Consider the following 17549-nt stretch of genomic DNA (forward strand, 5'->3'; position numbering starts at 1 on the left):
TCTTAAATGGAAGAAGTTTGGAACCACCAAGACTCTTCCTAGAGCTGGCCGCCCGGCCAGACTGAGCAATTGGGGGAGAAGGGCCTTGGTCAGAGAGGTGACCAAGAATCCGATGGTTACTCTGACATAGATCCTTCAAGAAGAACAACCATCTCTGCAGCACTCCACCAATCAGGTCTTTATGGTAGAGTGGCCAGACTGAAGCCACTCCTCAGTAAAAGGCACATGACAGCCCGCTTGGAGTTTGCCAAAAATCCCCTAAAGAACTATCAGACCATGTGAAATACGATTCTCTGGTCTGATTACACCAAGATTGAACTTTTTGGCCTGAATGCCAAGCGTGACATCTGGAGGAAACCTGGCACCATCCCTACGGTGAAGCATGGTGGTGGCAGCATCATGCTGTGGGGATGATTTTCAGTAGTAGGGACGGGGAGACCAGTCAGGATCGAGGGAAAGATGAACGGAGCAAAGTACAGAGAGATCCTTGATGAAAACCTACTCCATAGCGCTCAGGACCTCAGCCTGGGGCGAAGGTTCACCTTCCAACAGGACAACGACCCTAAGCACACAGCCAATACAACGAAGATGTGGCTTCGGGACAAGTCACTGAATGTCTTTCAGTGGCCCAGCCAGAGCCTGGACTTGAACCCAATCTATCAACTCTGGACAGACCTGAAAATAACTGAGCAGCAACCTTCCCCATCCAACCTGACAGAGCTTGATAGCATCTGCATGGGAAGAACTCCCCAAATACAGGTGTGCCAAGCTTATAGCGTCATAGAATACTTTCTATTTATTTTTACCTTTATTTAACAAGGCAGTTAAGAGCAAATTCTTATTTTCAATGACGGCCTAGGAAGAGTGGGTTATCTGCCTTGTTCAGGGGCAGAATGACAGATTTAATTTAATTTTATTTTTTTACCTTGTCAGCTCAGGGATTCGATCATGCAACATTTCAGTTACAAGTCCAACACTCTAAAAACTAGGCTACCTAGTGGTTAGACTTGATGCTGCAATCACTGCCAAAGGTGCTTCAACTGAGTTAAAGGTGTTGAATACTAATTTATGTAAGTGTGATATTTCAGCTTTGTATTTCTTATACATTTTCTAATATTAAAAAAAAAAGTTTTTGCTATGTCATTATATTGTGTGTAGAATGATGGGGGGAGGGGGGGGGGGATTGTGTGTATATATATATATATATATGCAAAAGCTTCCATACATGCTTCCATTACAGGCTTCATCATCAGGCCTCATTGCCACTCTCCCTCTGGCATGTGTTGATGTAATGTTCCTGACAGACAAACAGTGTTTCATAAGGAAGTGCTATATATGCAGCTGTTCCTAATGACTGTTTCTAGTGCGTGCTTGCCATGATAGAGTTCCTTAATGTTTTATGACAGCCAGGGGAAGACTTAACAAATGCCGTTCCTACTTCCCTGATGAGCAACTACAAGGAAATGTAATCTCAGGGCCACAATGAAAACAAATGAAATCATTATGGGTGTTAATTATTGCACATAGTTGACAGCACCACAACTCATTTCTTACATAACGTTACATTTCTTATCTTATTGCTCTTCACTTTATGTATGACACGGTGGATGTTCTGATAGGCAAAAGTCAGTTTCTCACAAAATTGACAATTAAGTAGGCTATTATATTATATTCTGGAGCACCTAAACATTTCCAATACCTTCTTCCGTCACTATTTTTCCTCCTCCAAAGGAAAGAAAAAAAGACCTTCACAGCAGTGGTGGCTAAGGAATGCGAGACAGGAATGCTGTTGAGTTACTATAAAGGCAGTTAGATCACCGACAACAATGTCTTTGTGTTTTCATCCAGGTCTATAGTCACGCAATGCTGTGTGTGCAAGCCACCGACAACTTTTCAACCCGGCACACAAGAAAACGATCAAGTACCTGCAATTGACAGAATCGCGTGCATTTGAGTTACAGCAGGATTGCTTTGGTTTGCAGAGGCATGCAGACTGGGTGTGCAGGGAAATCTGGAGCAGATCTTTTTTGTCAGTCGCTCCGGTTGAAATGTTTCTTTTCCCTTTTATTATGAACACTTAAGGATGTTTAGAAGAAGTGTCGGTAACACTTTATAATGCCTGTAATGAGTAAGCCATTATAAATGTTTATTAAATGTTTAGAGATAATAAAACATCTAGAAACATCGTAACACTATTTCACGAAATGTATTATAAAGTATTTCCAAAATGATGAATTGTCCCCCGCCCCCCGACTCCCTCCTCAATATCAGTTGTTGTCATTGTTCTTTTACTAGCCTCACTTTCAGAGCAGGCTACATCATAGAAATGGTGAGATTGGCACAACCAGTAGTTTCAGTCTCTGTGTTGTTGGGCAATTGGACACAGTCAGTGATCATTACCCTATACACAACACTTTTGGGAGAAATAGGCAACAGTTAAAGTAGCTATAGTTCTTATTTAATATGGATCTAAAAGGCAAAACTGATCCTAGATCAGCACCTCATATCATTTTCCATGAGGGGGAAATACAGCCCTTTATCCATTCCCATGGAATCCACTCCTTATTTTCCAGCGTTAGAACTCCTGATTCCAGATATAAAAGTTATATCCTGGAGGTGATTAAGACATTAAAGTAGGTAGTGAGGTAACTAAGGAAGACAAGTGGTTCATTCATGGGAAGGTGGTTCAAGGCACCGACAACCCTCATATCTCCCTGGAATGACTGCAGAACACTATTATTCACTCTACTGACCTTAGCAGCTCACACGCTAGGCTAGGTCACACGCTAGGCTAGGTCACACGCTAGGCTATGTCACACGCTAGGCTAGGTCACACGCTAGGCTAGGTCACACGCTAGGCTAGGTCACACGCTAGGCTATGTCACGTGCTAGGCTATGTCACGCGCTAGGCTATGTCACACGCTAGGCTAGGTCACACGCTAGGCTATGTCACACGCTAGGCTATGTCACACGCTAGGCTATGTCACGCGCTAGGCTATGTCACGCGCTAGGCTATGTCACGCGCTAGGCTATGTCACACGCTAGGCTATGTCACGCGCTAGGTTATGTCACGCGCTAGGCTATGTCACGCGCTAGGTTATGTCACGCGCTAGGCTATGTCACGCGCTAGGCTATGTCACACGCTAGGCTATGTCACACGCTAGGCTATGTCACGCGCTAGGCTATGTCACGCGCTAGGCTATGTCACGCGCTAGGCTATGTCACGCGCTAGGCTATGTCACACGCTAGGCTAGGCTATGTCACAACAATAAGTCACTTCAGGTTGAGGAGTGGAACTGGTCTGGAGTAGCCACATATTTATAATTGAAGCTTAAATGGGAGAATCGTTGCTAATTACTTACATCAAATTATGTCTTAAATGTTGGCTGTATTGTTCATATACCACAGGTATCCTTATAGTTGTAGGCAAACTATATCATGGGTATATACAGTATCTTGCTCATGTAAATAGGTCATTTCTGAACCATATACTAGACTAGACATGTGGCTGAAGTCCATCCCCAGAGAGATTATTAAATGCTAAAACATGAAAATAAAAGGGCAAAAAATACTTTACCACTGTCACGGCCTGACCTTAGTATTCTTTGTTTTCTTTATTATTTTGGTTCGGTCAGGGTGTGACGAGGGTGATATATGTGTTTTTGGCCTGTCTTGTGTTTTGTATGTTTATGGGGTTTTCCTAGGTCTAGGTGTTTTTATGTCTATGGTTTCCTAGATTGGTTCTCAATCAGAGTCAGCTGTTTTGTCGTTGTCTCTCTGATTGGGGACCATATTCAGGTAGCCATATTCCTGGGGTATTTCGTGGGTTATTGTCTATGTATTAGTTGCCTGTGTCAGCACCAGTGTTTATAGCTTCACGGTCGTTTTGTTAGTTTGTTTAAGTGTTCTCCCTTTAATAAAGAGGATTGTAATACTCATCACGCTGCGCCTTGGTCTCCTCGTTACGATGAACGTGACAACCAGCGTGTAACAAATTGAGTGCGTGCATCAATAATGTCAACCAATCATCTAGTCATTTTCATTATCCTATCGCTTGGATCTATGATTTCACCCTGAATCTGTTTGTGGTTAATACAAATTATAAGAAACTATCTATCTAAACTGTAGCTAGCTGTAAGTCACACTTCACAGAAGCGGTAACACACTACTAACAGTTTTACACTACATTTCCCATCGCGCATTGCTTCACTACGTCAGGTGAACCTGGAATTCAGTGTGCTGTACTACACTAAGCATGGCTCAGTGCAGCTTCGGCTCTCGGGGAGGACGCTTGACGTGGGTGTGTGGATGAGGAGCTGCTGCGATCCCGCCAGTGTGCTGTGGTCCTACTCTGGATATTACTTTATCATTCGGGATTACAAGGATGTCACATTTACAATGGATCATATGGATTTGTCTGTTTCCTTCATCAGTGGAGAATTTTGAAACCCGGTCTTCTCAGGAGTCGCGCAGAGAGAGAGGATTCATCTCTCCGGATAGCGGAGCCTGGAGAGAAGTAGGCTACACGTGAGGGAATTATTGTTGTTATTTTGAAAACTGGAATTTATAAGGATACAACATTTTTCTGGATTCAATACAACCTTTATTAATTGTTCTACTGGATAACTGTGTCTTGTCTTTTACGCGGAATGTATGTCAAGCTACAGCGTTCGCATTGACACCCAACTTCAGGACAAGCGGTCCGGTGCAGGGACTCCTATGGTCGGGCACAGACACGCCGGTCAATGGGTCTCTTGAGGATATCCTATTCGCAGTGACCGATGGCTAAAGTTCAGCAGTTACTGATGGAAATAACACGCACAATGCTGGATCACTACGATGTTGGATGATTTGCAGGATGGTTTGAACAGTGCAATGGGATTGAATAGTATGTTTTTGTGGTACATATTGGGGGAATTGGTACCCATGTTTTGGACGTCTACACGGAATGGATTATCCCATTACGCACTCCTAAATGGATTATTACCTGACAGGTACAGTGGAATTCTTAGTCCTCTTTCTTGCTCTTCGGGTATTTCAAACGTTTTACAATTTTATCTCAGTATAGTGTTTCCTAGTGTAACGTTGTGGGGAAAGCTCAGAGACCTCATATAAATGACATAGCTTCTTGTAATGCAGGAGATGATACCGAATGTCATGGGATGTTTCATAGATACCGAGTAAGGAGGTTCTGAGTATTGTTGACTTTACCTAACATCTCTTAATAGTTCAGCTGTTCGTCGGTTCTCTGGAACGGCTACACCCGCCCGGTTATGGTTTTGGTGAATGCTTGCTGCCAGCGCGCGCCAAGCATGCCAAGTCTCCATGCAAATGCCTCTGCGACGTTACGCCTGTATGTAACACATATTACAACTGGTTTGCAGTGTCGTATAATTCAGAAGAGGAATAGATCTTTGAAGCCCCCTTGAGTTGAAAACCTGTCATGAGCGAGCGTTCAAGCGTTTAACGGGAATATTCTCACAGCGTTTGACCCAGTCATCTGCGCTCGGAGAGGTGCGTGCCACTACCCAGTTGTGCTATGATTTAGGACTACTACTACCCCGTTTAAAAGCACTTAAATATGTTGTCTTGCCCATTCACCCTCTGAATGACACATACACAATCCATGTCTCAATTGTCTCAAGGCTTAAACATCCTCCTTTAACCTGTCTATTCCTCTTCATCTACACTGATTGACGTGGATTTAATAAGATACATCAGTAAGGGACATCAATGAGTGATAATAGCTTTCACCTGGATTCACCTGGTACACTTCAGTCAATGTCATGGAAAGGCCAGGTAATCTTCAGTCAATGTCATGGAAAGGCCAGGTATTCTTCATGTTTTGTACACTCAGTGTACAGGCTTGTCACCTCTCCCATATCACTCTACTCAGCTGTGACTAAATAACTTGGGAGTGGTTGCTATGACACAGGGAAGCCTTTCAATGCAACTGTCGTCATCACATGCTAATGCTGTCATGCAGACAGTTTAGGCCTACACATGCAATGGGTAAACATGGGTAATTGCATGGTTACAGACTCTATGAAATGCAGTCTATTCACTCTCTTTCATATGAATATCACCTGCAGTGGTCCAATTATTTCATACATTTGATTTGGGTCTAAGTGATCACCATACCAAAGTATTGCTCTCACTTTTCCCCATTGTCATTAAGGACCATGTGAGATGAATGCTGTTTTGTGTGTGTGCCTGTTTACATGATGATAGACAGTGGACATTATCTGATGTTGAATCACTGTTTCTCCTGTGTAGATCTGTGTGTCCCATGGACTTCTCACCAGCAGACTACAGCTTGGTAGCTGGATATGCTGTTTAGCATGGTGTACTGCAGCACTTCTGCCCATGAGGATAGATGCTCACAACTCATTATGAGCAACTCATTATGAGTCCTCTGTGTCACTTTGAATGGTTTGTCATTTCAAAGCTGTTAAGACTGTTTACTCTGCGTCCCTGGGAGCTCTGGTCTGCACATAAAATACATGGTTTAAGACAGTCTCTCTCTCTGTCTCTGTCTCTGTGTGTCTCTCTCTCTCTCTCTGTCTCTCTGTCTCTGTGTCTCTCTCTCTCTCTCTCTCTCTCTCTCTGTCTCTCTGTCTCTCTGTCTCTGTCTCTGTCTCTGTCTCTGTCTCTCTCTCTCTCTCTCTGTCTCTGTGTGTCTCTCTCTCTCTCTGTGTGTCTCTCTCTCTGTCTCTGTCTCTCTCTCTGTGTCTGTGTCTCTCTCTCTGTGTCTCTCTGTCGCTCTCTCTCTCCTCTCTCTCTCTGTCTCTCTCTCTTTGTGTCTCTCTCTCTCTCTGTCTCTCGATGCCTCCTCAGCCCTTAAGAAGCATCTCCTCTCCTCACCCTCCATCCCTCTCCTTCTCCACCTCCAGTTCCTTAGCAGTAAAGAATTCAGTCTATTGTTGAGGTCTGGGGACAGAGACCCCACTATATGCATGCCTGTATACACCACAGAGGGCAGAGCAGCACCCCCCATCCACCCCTCCAACCCCTCCCCCATTAAAATCTTCCCCAAACAAGAGCCCTTTCTCCTCTGAAGAGGGACCCTCTGTCCAACGCCAAGTGACTCTCATGGAGGCCATAGGCGGTGGGACACTTGCCTCCACAAAAGGAGCTGGAGTGTCAAATAAACTCAGTCAGAGCCCCCGACACACAATCATTCCTTTATCAGGGCACCGCGAGAGGGACACAGAGACAGACTTTGTGTCAACGAGCGGACCTTGACAAAACACTGGGTGTTTTTAATGTCGTTTTTATTCCGCTCCCTTCTTCGCTTGAGCCTCTTCTTCTTCCGGGAGGCATGTGTGTCGGGGCTCTGTTTACGGGACCCGTCTCACACCCGGCATCTGTCCTGCACACGGCTAGGCTGACCTGGACCTGTGTGGTGCAGGCCTGGAGAGGTACACTGTCTGCACAGCACAACAGAGCATAGCACAACACACCACACTCCCCAGGCAGGCCTGGAGAGGTACACTGTCTGCACAGCACAACAGAGCACAGCACAACACACCACACTCCCCAGGCAGGCCTGGAGAGGTACACTGTCTGGACAGCACAACAGAGCACACCACACTCCCCAGGCAGGCCTGGAGAGGTACACTGTCTGCAGAGCACCACACTCCCCAGCCAGGCCTCCCTGTCACAACACAGAACATTTCAGGAAATCATATTTTAGATTGTTGAGTTTCTTTCATTTTTTGGACTCAGTTTATAGCAGCTTAAAATGAGTCTGCGAGCAGTAAATGAGGAAGCAGCTTTCTTGCAGAGTTGAAGGAGCTGGCTGCAGTGTGATACGATAGGCTTGTGGTGAACCACAGCGGTGAGAGGCATCCACAACAGGGTCAGACTCAGTTAAGAAGTCAACATTTGCTTCACTGATGTTTTGCTACAAGTCATTCTCTCATTACTGAAAGTCTGAGGTATTTTGGCAACACAACCTCCAAGCCAAATGGAGACATTTGCCATAAGTGCAGACAACAGATATTATGGAGTTTATTTTACTTATGGAGTGTGGCGTTGTCTGTATATTTTTCTGTTTTTCTTGGCCTCATTGCAAAGCCTCCCCCTCTAAATAGGATGAACAGTTGTAACATGGTAATATCTAGACGTACGGTATCCATTTATCCATTTATAACGCTGCTGTGAGAGATTTCTACACAAAGTCCTGCCAGATTATTTTACACCACACACTGAAACATTGAGAGGACAGGAAATCGCTCACAGAAACGACACTTGGTTCGTCAGAAAGGACGGACACTCCCCTGTCGCCATCCTGGGGAGCTGGTGTTTCTGTAGCGTTTGTCTTGTTCTGTATGTAAAAGCCTTTGATGCGCTGCGGTCATGGGACATTACCTCAGTTTGCACAACACTCGGGGAACGTTCAGACAACAGGGAGTTGTGTACTCTGTACCTGTATCTGCCTCAGTGACAAAGTGTTTGTCTATTCACAAAGCGAATCAAAGGAGCGCTGATCTAGGATCAGATTCCCCCTGTCAATATAATCTTATTCTAGTAGCACTCCAACGTTGAGATACTTTGTGGATATTAGCCCAGACAGGCGGCCTGCAGGAGGGAGTGTGATCGTCCTGCAACGCTGAGGGAACATTCAGACAACATTGCTGCCCTGGCCCTAGTTTACCCTGTTGTACCTGCCTCAATGACAGAGACCGAGCCAGACACGTGCTCCAGACAGGACCCGAAGCCTGATAAATAATACAGGCCTGCAGGAGGGGCTGTGATAGTCCAACAACACCCAGGGAACATTCACCAAACGTTAGGAACCATTGGGTGTGTGTAATCTATTCACAGGGCACTATGGGTCTCGTGACAGAATCCGTGCACCAGGACCTGCCGTGTGCTGGCGTGCCCATACAGACCTGCAGCAAGAGGAGTGTCATAGTCCCCGTGATGAATGGGGTTTGAAGGTGAACAGACCATGTGGAGCAGCGGGTTAATGGTGTGTTAATGGGGATTTATCATGTCCAAACTGACTGAAGGTTCACCTTGGGTAGTGCACTGTACTTTCTCTGGCCTGCTAACACTGTGTGTGTGTGTGTGTCTTGACTTAATATAAAGACGGGACTCTGGTTTCCCACGGACCCTGGAAACTAACTGCTCTGTGAGGAAATACTTTTATTCCCATTGACATCATCAACCATACCAGAAATAACTGTCCCATGACTTTTCAAAAACCTTGTGTGTGTGTGTGTTTAGAATGGCTCTAAAGTTGGTTCTGACCAGGAGAACTGTCACTTATTAGTGGTGCAGGAACAATGGGGAGCTTGTCTCTGGGGTGGGAGGGGGCCGGTGTTGGAGGGGGCCAGTCTGAGCCAGGGGAGCTACGGGAGGGTGGCCTGAGATTGGGCAGCCCAGCTCCTAGCTCCCTCTGACCAAGAACAAGCCCCTGTCTGATGGAGGGAACTGCTGACCCTTCCTGAGAAAAATGGCACCTTTGTTTGGAGGTGTATATATGTGTGTGTGTCTGTGTGTGTGGGGGGGGGGGGGGGGTGAAAGTGTGTGTCTGATTTTAAGCAAAATGGTTTTTCTCAGCGCTTTGGGGATTTTTTCTCCGTTGGTGATTCTCTCCTGTTGTCCTGTTAGTCTACCACCACCCACTGTCCTCTCCCCTCTAATGTTAGTCTACCACAACCCATTGTCCTCTCCCTCTAATGTTAGTCTACCACCACCCACTGTCCTCTCCCCTCTAATGTTAGTCTACCACCACCAACTGTCCTCTCCCTCTAATGTTAGTCTACCACCACCCACTGTCCTCTCCCTCTAATGTTAGTCTACCACAACCCACTGTCCTCTCCCCTCTAATGTTAGTCTACCACCACCCATTGTCCTCTCCCTCTAATGTTAGTCTACCACCACCCATTGTCCTCTCCCTCTAATGTTAGTCTACCACCATCCACTGTCCTCTCCCTCTAATGTTAGTCTACCACCACCCATTGTCCTCTCCCTCTAATGTTAGTCTACCACCATCCACTGTCCTCTCCCTCTAATGTTAGTCTACCACCACCCACTGTCCTCTCCCTCTAATGTTAGTCTACCACCACCCACTGTCCTCTCCCTCTGTTAGTCTACCACCACCCACTGTCCTCTCCCTCTGTTAGTCTACCACCACCCATTGTCCTCTCCCTCTAATGTTAGTCTACCACCACCCATTGTCCTCTCCCTCTGTTAGTCTACCACCACCCATAGTCCTTTCCCTCTAATGTTAGTCTACCACCACCCACTGTGCTCTCCCTCTAATGTTAGTCTACCACCACCCACTGTCCTCTCCCTCTAATGTTAGTCTACCACCACCTACTGTCCTCTCCCTCTGTTAGTCTACCACCACCCATTGTCCTCTCCCTCTAATGTTAGTCTACCACCACCTACTGTCCTCTCCCTCTGTTAGTCTACCACCACCCACTGTCCTCTCCCTCTAATGTTAGTCTACCACCACCCATTGTCCTCTCCCTCTGTTAGTCTACCACCACCCATTGTCTTCTCCCTCTAATGTTAGTCTACCACCACCCATTGTCCTCTCCCTCTAATGTTAGTCTACCACCACCCATTGTCCTCTCCCTCTAATTTTAGTCTACCACCACCCATTGTCCTCTCCCTCTGTTAGTCTACCACCACCCATTGTCCTCTCCCTCTGTTAGTCTACCACCACCCATTGTCCTCTCCCTCTAATGTTAGTCTACCACCACCCATTGTCCTCTCCCTCTGTTAGTCTACCACCACCCATAGTCCTTTCCCTCTAATGTTAGTCTACCACCACCCACTGTGCTCTCCCTCTAATGTTAGTCTACCACCACCCACTGTCCTCTCCCTCTAATGTTAGTCTACCACCACCTACTGTCCTCTCCCTCTGTTAGTCTACCACCACCCATTGTCCTCTCCCTCTAATGTTAGTCTACCACCACCTACTGTCCTCTCCCTCTGTTAGTCTACCACCACCCACTGTCCTCTCCCTCTAATGTTAGTCTACCACCACCCATTGTCCTCTCCCTCTGTTAGTCTACCACCACCCATTGTCCTCTCCCTCTAATGTTAGTCTACCACCACCCATTGTCCTCTCCCTCTAATGTTAGTCTACCACCACCTACTGTCCTCTCCCTCTAATGTTAGTCTACCACCACCTACTGTCCTCTCCCTCTGTTAGTCTACCACCACCCATTGTCCTCTCCCTTTGTTAGTCTACCACCACCCATTGTCCTCTCCCTCTGTTAGTCTACCACCACCCACTGTCCTCTCCCTCTAATGTTAGTCTACCACCACCCACTGTCCTCTCCCTCTAATGTTAGTCTACCACCACCTACTGTCCTCTCCCTCTGTTAGTCTACCACCACCCATTGTCCTCTCCCTCTAATGTTAGTCTACCACCACCCACTGTCCTCTCCCTCTGTTAGTCTACCACCACCCACTGTCCTCTCCCTCTAATGTTAGTCTACCACCACCTACTGTCCTCTCCCTCTGTTAGTCTACCACCACCCACTGTCCTCTCCCTCTGTTAGTCTACCACCACCCATTGTCCTCTCCCTCTAATGTTAGTCTACCACCACCCACTGTCCTCTCCCTCTGTTAGTCTACCACCACCCATTGTCCTCTCCCTCTAATGTTAGTCTACCACCACCTACTGTCCTCTCCCTCTGTTAGTCTACCACCACCCACTGTCCTCTCCCTCTAATGTTAGTCTACCACCACCTACTGTCCTCTCCCTCTGTTAGTCTACCACCACCCACTGTCCTCTCCCTCTAATGTTAGTCTACCACCACCTACTGTCCTCTCCCTCTGTTAGTCTACCACCACCTACTGTCCTCTCCCCTCTAATGTTAGTCTACCACCACCCACTGTCCTCTCCCTCTAATGTTAGTCTACCACCACCTACTGTCCTCTCCCTCTGTTAGTCTACCACCACCCATTGTCCTCTCCCTCTAATGTTAGTCTACCACCACCCATTGTCCTCTCCCTCTGTTAGTCTACCACCACCCATTGTCCTCTCCCCTCTAATGTTAGTCTACCACCACCCATTGTCCTCTCCCCTCTAATGTTAGTCTACCACCACCCACTGTCCTCTCCCTCTAATGTTAGTCTACCACCACCCACTGTCCTCTCCCCTCTAATGTTAGTCTACCACCACCCATTGTCCTCTCCCTCTGTTAGTCTACCACCACCCACTGTCCTCTCCCTCTAATGTTAGTCTACCACCACCCATTGTCCTCTCCCTCTGTTAGTCTACCACCACCCATTGTCCTCTCCCTCTAATGTTAGTCTACCACCACCCATTGTCCTCTCCCTCTAATGTTAGTCTACCACCACCTACTGTCCTCTCCCTCTAATGTTAGTCTACCACCACCCATTGTCCTCTCCCTCTAATGTTAGTCTACCACCACCCACTGTCCTCTCCCCTCTAATGTTAGTCTACCACCACCTACTGTCCTCTCCCCTCTAATGTTAGTCTACCACCACCCATTGTCCTCTCCCTCTAATGTTAGTCTACCACCACCTACTGTCCTCTCCCTCTAATGTTAGTCTACCACCACCACTGTCCTCTCCCTCTGTTAGTCTACCACCACCCACTGTCCTCTCCCTCTAATGTTAGTCTACCACCACCCATTGTCCTCTGCCCTCTGTTAGTTTCAAGCAGTTGGTTTCAAGTCCATTTGTGGTCATTCATGCTTTACCTTTAGTCTCCTTTGAACAATCTGAACACCACACCACTCTTACAGGACAGCTATAGCAGTCAGCGTCAGACCAGGGACCACTCTTACAGGACAGCTATAGCAGTCAGCGTCAGACCAGGGACCACTCTTACAGGACGGCTATAGCAGTCAGCGTCAGACCAGGGACCACTCTTACAGGACGGCTATAGCAATCAGCGTCAGACCAGGGACCACTCTTACAGGATGGCTACAGCAGTCATCATCAGACCAGGGACCACTCTTAGAGGACGGCTATAGCAGTCAGCATCAGACCAGGGACCACTCTTACAGGACGGCTATAGCAGTCAGCGTCAGACCAGGGACCACTCTTACAGGACGGCTAAAGCAGTCAGCGTCAGACCAGTGACCACTCTTACAGGACGGCTATAGCAGTCAGCGTCAGACCAGGGACCACTCTTACAGGACGGCTATAGCAGTCTTCGTCAGACCAGGGACCACTCTTACAGGACGGCTATAGCAGTCATCATCAGACCAGGGACCACTCTTACAGGACAGCTAGAGTCAGTGTCAGACCAGGGACCACTCTTACAGGACGGCTATAGCAGTCATCATCAGACCAGGGACCACTCTTACAGGACGGCTATAGCAGTCATCATCAGACCAGGGACCACTCTTACAGGACAGCTAGAGTCAGCGTCAGACCAGGGACCACTCTTACAGGACGGCTATAGCAGCCTATCTTCAGACCAGGGACCACTCTTACAGGAGGGCTACAGCAGTCATCATCAGACCAGGGATCACTCTTACAGGACGGCTATAGCAGTCATCATCAGACCAGGGAGAGTGTCCCTCCACTCTGAGTGGTTCATCCTGCTCCTTTCATCATTGATGAATTAATGCCATCATCCACATGAAGCCTTATGTCTCACAGACCTCTTCCTCAAACATGTCTATGTTCTCTCTTAGATACAGGTCATGTGGGCTCCTAAGTGGCACAGTGGTCTAAGGCACTGCATCTCAGTTCTAGAGGCGTCACTACAGACCCTGGTTCGATTCCAGGCTGTATCACAACTGGCCGTGATTGAGCGTCCCATAGGGCTGCGCACAATTGGCCCAATGTTGTCTGGGGTAGGCCGTCATTGTAAATAAGCATTTGTTCTTAACTAACTTGCCTAGTTAAATAAAGGTTAAATAAATAAAATGTATCTCTTAGATACAAGTCATATCTCTCAGATATCGCTCAGATACAGGTCATATCTCTCAGATATCGCTCAGATACAGGTCATATCTCTCAGATCGCTCGGATGCAAGTCATATCTCTCAAAAGGTCATATCTCTCAGACATGGCTCAGATACATGTCATATCTCTCAGATATCTCTCAGATACAGGTCATATCGCTCAGATACAAGTCATATCTCTCAGATATCGCTCAGATACAGGTCATATCTCTCAGATATCGCTCAGATACAGGTCATATCTCTCAGATACAGGTCATATCTCTCAGATACAGGTCATATCGCTCAGATACAAGTCATATCTCTCAGATATCGCTCAGATACAGGTCATATCTCTCAGATATCGCTCAGATACAGGTCATATCTCTCAGATACAGGTCATATCACTCAGATACAGGTCATATCTCTCAGATATCTCTCAGATACAGGTCATGTCTCTCAGATACAGGTCATATCTCTCAGATATCTCTCAGATATCTATCTCTCAGATACAGGTCATATCTCTCAGATACAGGTCATATACCTCCATATATAAAGGAGGGCTGAACACATTCACGTCAACGGGGCTGTAATGGAGCGTGTCGAGAGTTTGAAGTTCTTTGGTGTCCATATCACCAACAAACTATCATGGTCAAAACACACTAAGACAGTTGTGAAGAGGGCCTGAGGGGGAAAAATGCCTTTTCCCCCTCAGGAGAATGAAAAGTTTTGGCATGGGTCTCCAGATCCTCAAAAGGTTCTACAGCTGCACCATCGAGAGCATCCTGACCTGTTGCATCACCGCCTGGTATGGCAACTGCTCGGCCTCCGACTGTATGGCGCTACAGAGGGTAGTACGTACAGCCCAGTACATCACTGGGGCCAAGCTTCTTGCCATCCAGGACCTCAATACTAGTCGGTGTCAGAGGAAGGCCCAAAAAATTGTTAAAGACTCCAGTCACCCAAGTCATAGACTGTTCTCTCTGCTACCACATGGCAAGCGGTACCAGAGCGCCAGTCTATGTCCAAAAGGCTCCTTAATAGCTTCTACCCCCAAGCCATGATGGCTGACCAATTAATCAAATGGCTACCCAGACTATTTGCATTGACCCCCACGTGTTTTTACAGTGCTGCTACTCACTGTTTATTATCTATGCATAGTCACTTTAGCCCTAACTACATGCACAAATTACCTCGACTAACCTGTACCCCCTACACACTGACTCGGTACCGGTACCCTCTCTATATGGCCTCATTATAGTTATTTTTTATATATAGATATATTTTTTTACTTAAGTTTATTAAGTAAATGTTTTCCAACTCTATTTTCTTAAAACTGCATTGTTGGTTAAGGGCTTGTAAGTAAGCATTTCACAGTAAGGTCTACACCTGTTGTATTCGATACAGGTAATTTCTCTCAGATACAGGGCAAAGGGTAGAGATGAGCGAGAGAGAGTAGAGATGAGAGAGAGTAGAGATGAGAGAGAGAGCGAGCGAGAGGGTAGAGATGAGAGAGGGAGGGTAGAGATGAGAGGGTCGAGATGAGAGAGAGGGTAGAGATGAGAGAGAGAGAGAGAGAGAGGGTAGAGATGAGAGAGAGAGAGAGAGAGAGAGAGGGTAGAGATGAGACAGAGAGAGGGTAGAGATGGGACAGAGGGTAGAGATGAGTGAGAGGACAGAGGGTAGAGATGAGTGAGAGGACAGAGGGTAGAGATGAGTGAGAGGACAGAGGGTAGAGATGAGTGAGAGGACAGAGGGTAGAGAGGAGTGAGAGGAGAGAGAAGAGGACAGAGGGTAGAGATGAGTGAGAAGAGGGAGACGAGGGAGAAGGGTGAATGAGAGAAAGTAGACTAGAGGGAGGTGAAGTTGTTGCCTGAGGGCATGTGTCCAGTCTAGCTCCCTTCTTTCCCTCCCCCTGCACAGTCAGTCAGTCAGTTAGACACACAGAGCAAATAGACTCTCCCAGTCTCCCAGTGGAGTACAGGGGCATCTCTGTCAGGACAGAGGCTCTGCTTTATCCACTCAGAGCAACAGGAAGGCCAGACTGCACCACCCACTAGGACCCACCTCCCACCACCACACAGGGATACTATGGATCCTAACACACTGGTCAATGGGAGATGCCAAGGGCAGGAGGAGAGCGAAGAAAGAGACAGTCTGGAACAGTGAGTGACTGTTGTATCTGAGTGACTGGATGTCTTGAGCTAGGAGGCTCTGCAAAATAGTTTTTTTTTCTTCAGAAAGGTCTGTGTGTGAATAGTTGTTTTTCAGGCAGGTCTGTGTGTGAATAGTTGTTTTTCAGGGAGGTCTGTGTGTGAATAGTTGTTTTTCGGGGAGGTCTGTGTGTGAATAGTTGTTTTTCGGGGGGGTCTGTGTGTGAATAGCTGTTTTCAGGCTGGGTCTGTGTGTGAATAGTTGTTTTTCGGGGAGGTCTGTGTGTGAATAGTTGTTTTTCGGGGAGGTCTGTGTGTGAATAGTTGTTTTTCGGGGAGGTCTGTGTGTGAATAGTTGTTTTTCGGGGGGGTCTGTGTGTGAATAGCTGTTTTTCGGGGGGGTCTGTGTGTGAATAGTTGTTTTTCGGGGAAGTCTGTGTGTGAATAGTTGTTTTTCGGGGAAGTCTGTGTGTGAATAGTTGTTTTTCGGGGAGGTCTGTGTGTGAATAGTTGTTTTTCGGGGAGGTCTGTGTGTGAATAGTTGTTTTTCAGGCAGGTGTGTGTGTGTGAATATTTGTTTTTCAGGTGTGTGTGTGTGTGAATAGTTGTTTTTCAGGTGTGTGTGTGTGTGAATAGTTGTTTTTCAGGTGTGTGTGTGTGTGTGTGTGTGTGTGTGTGTGTGTGTGTGTGTAGGCCCCTGTGTGTCTGTACGCATATGTCTGTCTCTCTTTGTGTGTGTCATATTAGGTGAGAATTAGCACACAAGTAAGGACCACCCTCATGACTTCTGAAAGAGGCCTCTGTTCTGAACTCCAGGTGGCTGCATGTTGCTTACAGAGAGGTTATACAGTACAGGAGAGAGGTTATCTTTACAGTACAGGAGAGAGGTTATACAGTACAGGAGAGAGGTTATACAGTACAGGAGAGAGGTTATCTTTACAGTACAGGAGAGAGGTTATCTTTACAGTACAGGAGAGAGGCTATCTTTACAGTACAGGAGAGAGGTTATACATACAGTCCTCTGTTCTGAACTCCAGGTGGCTGCATGTTGCTTACTGAGAGGTTATACAGTACAGGAGAGAGGTTATCTTTACAGTACAGGAGAGAGGTTATCTTTACAGTACAGGAGAGAGGCTATCTATACAGTACAGGAGAGAGGTTATCTATACAGTACAGGAGAGAGGTTATACAGTACAGGAGAGAGGTTATACAGTACAGGAGAGAGGTTATCTATACAGTACAGGAGAGAGGTTATCTTTACAGTACAGGAGAGAGGTTATCTTTACAGTACAGGAGAGAGGCTATCTATACAGTACAGGAGAGAGGTTATCTTTACAGTACAGGAGAGAGGTTATCTTTACAGTACAGGAGAGAGGCTATCTATACAGTACAGGAGAGAGGCTATCTATACAGTACAGGACAGAGGTTATCTTTACAGTACAGGAGAGAGTTTATCTTTACAGTACAGGAGAGAGGTTGTCTTTACAGTACAGGAGAGAGGTTA

The 17549-nt window shown here is 46.7% G+C and overlaps 1 long non-coding RNA gene across 3 annotated transcripts in view; it reads left to right on the forward strand.

The window, feature by feature from the left end:
- Nucleotides 1–4233: 4233 nt before the first annotated feature.
- Nucleotides 4234–17549, forward strand: part of LOC110538832 (uncharacterized) — a 145306-nt gene continuing 131990 nt past the window's right edge. For 2 of the 3 annotated variants that reach the window (XR_016486067.1, XR_016486066.1), the window contains exon 1: nt 4234–4994. This is a non-coding gene — a long non-coding RNA (uncharacterized LOC110538832). Of the gene's footprint in view, nt 4995–15846; nt 16058–17549 lie in introns of those variants that run through there. The other variant, XR_016486068.1, reaches the window with a different exon arrangement.

Source organism: Oncorhynchus mykiss, chromosome 13 (genome assembly GCF_057628025.1).
Source record: "Oncorhynchus mykiss isolate SJ-2025 chromosome 13, ASM5762802v1, whole genome shotgun sequence".
NCBI classification, from domain to species: domain Eukaryota; kingdom Metazoa; phylum Chordata; class Actinopteri; order Salmoniformes; family Salmonidae; genus Oncorhynchus; species Oncorhynchus mykiss.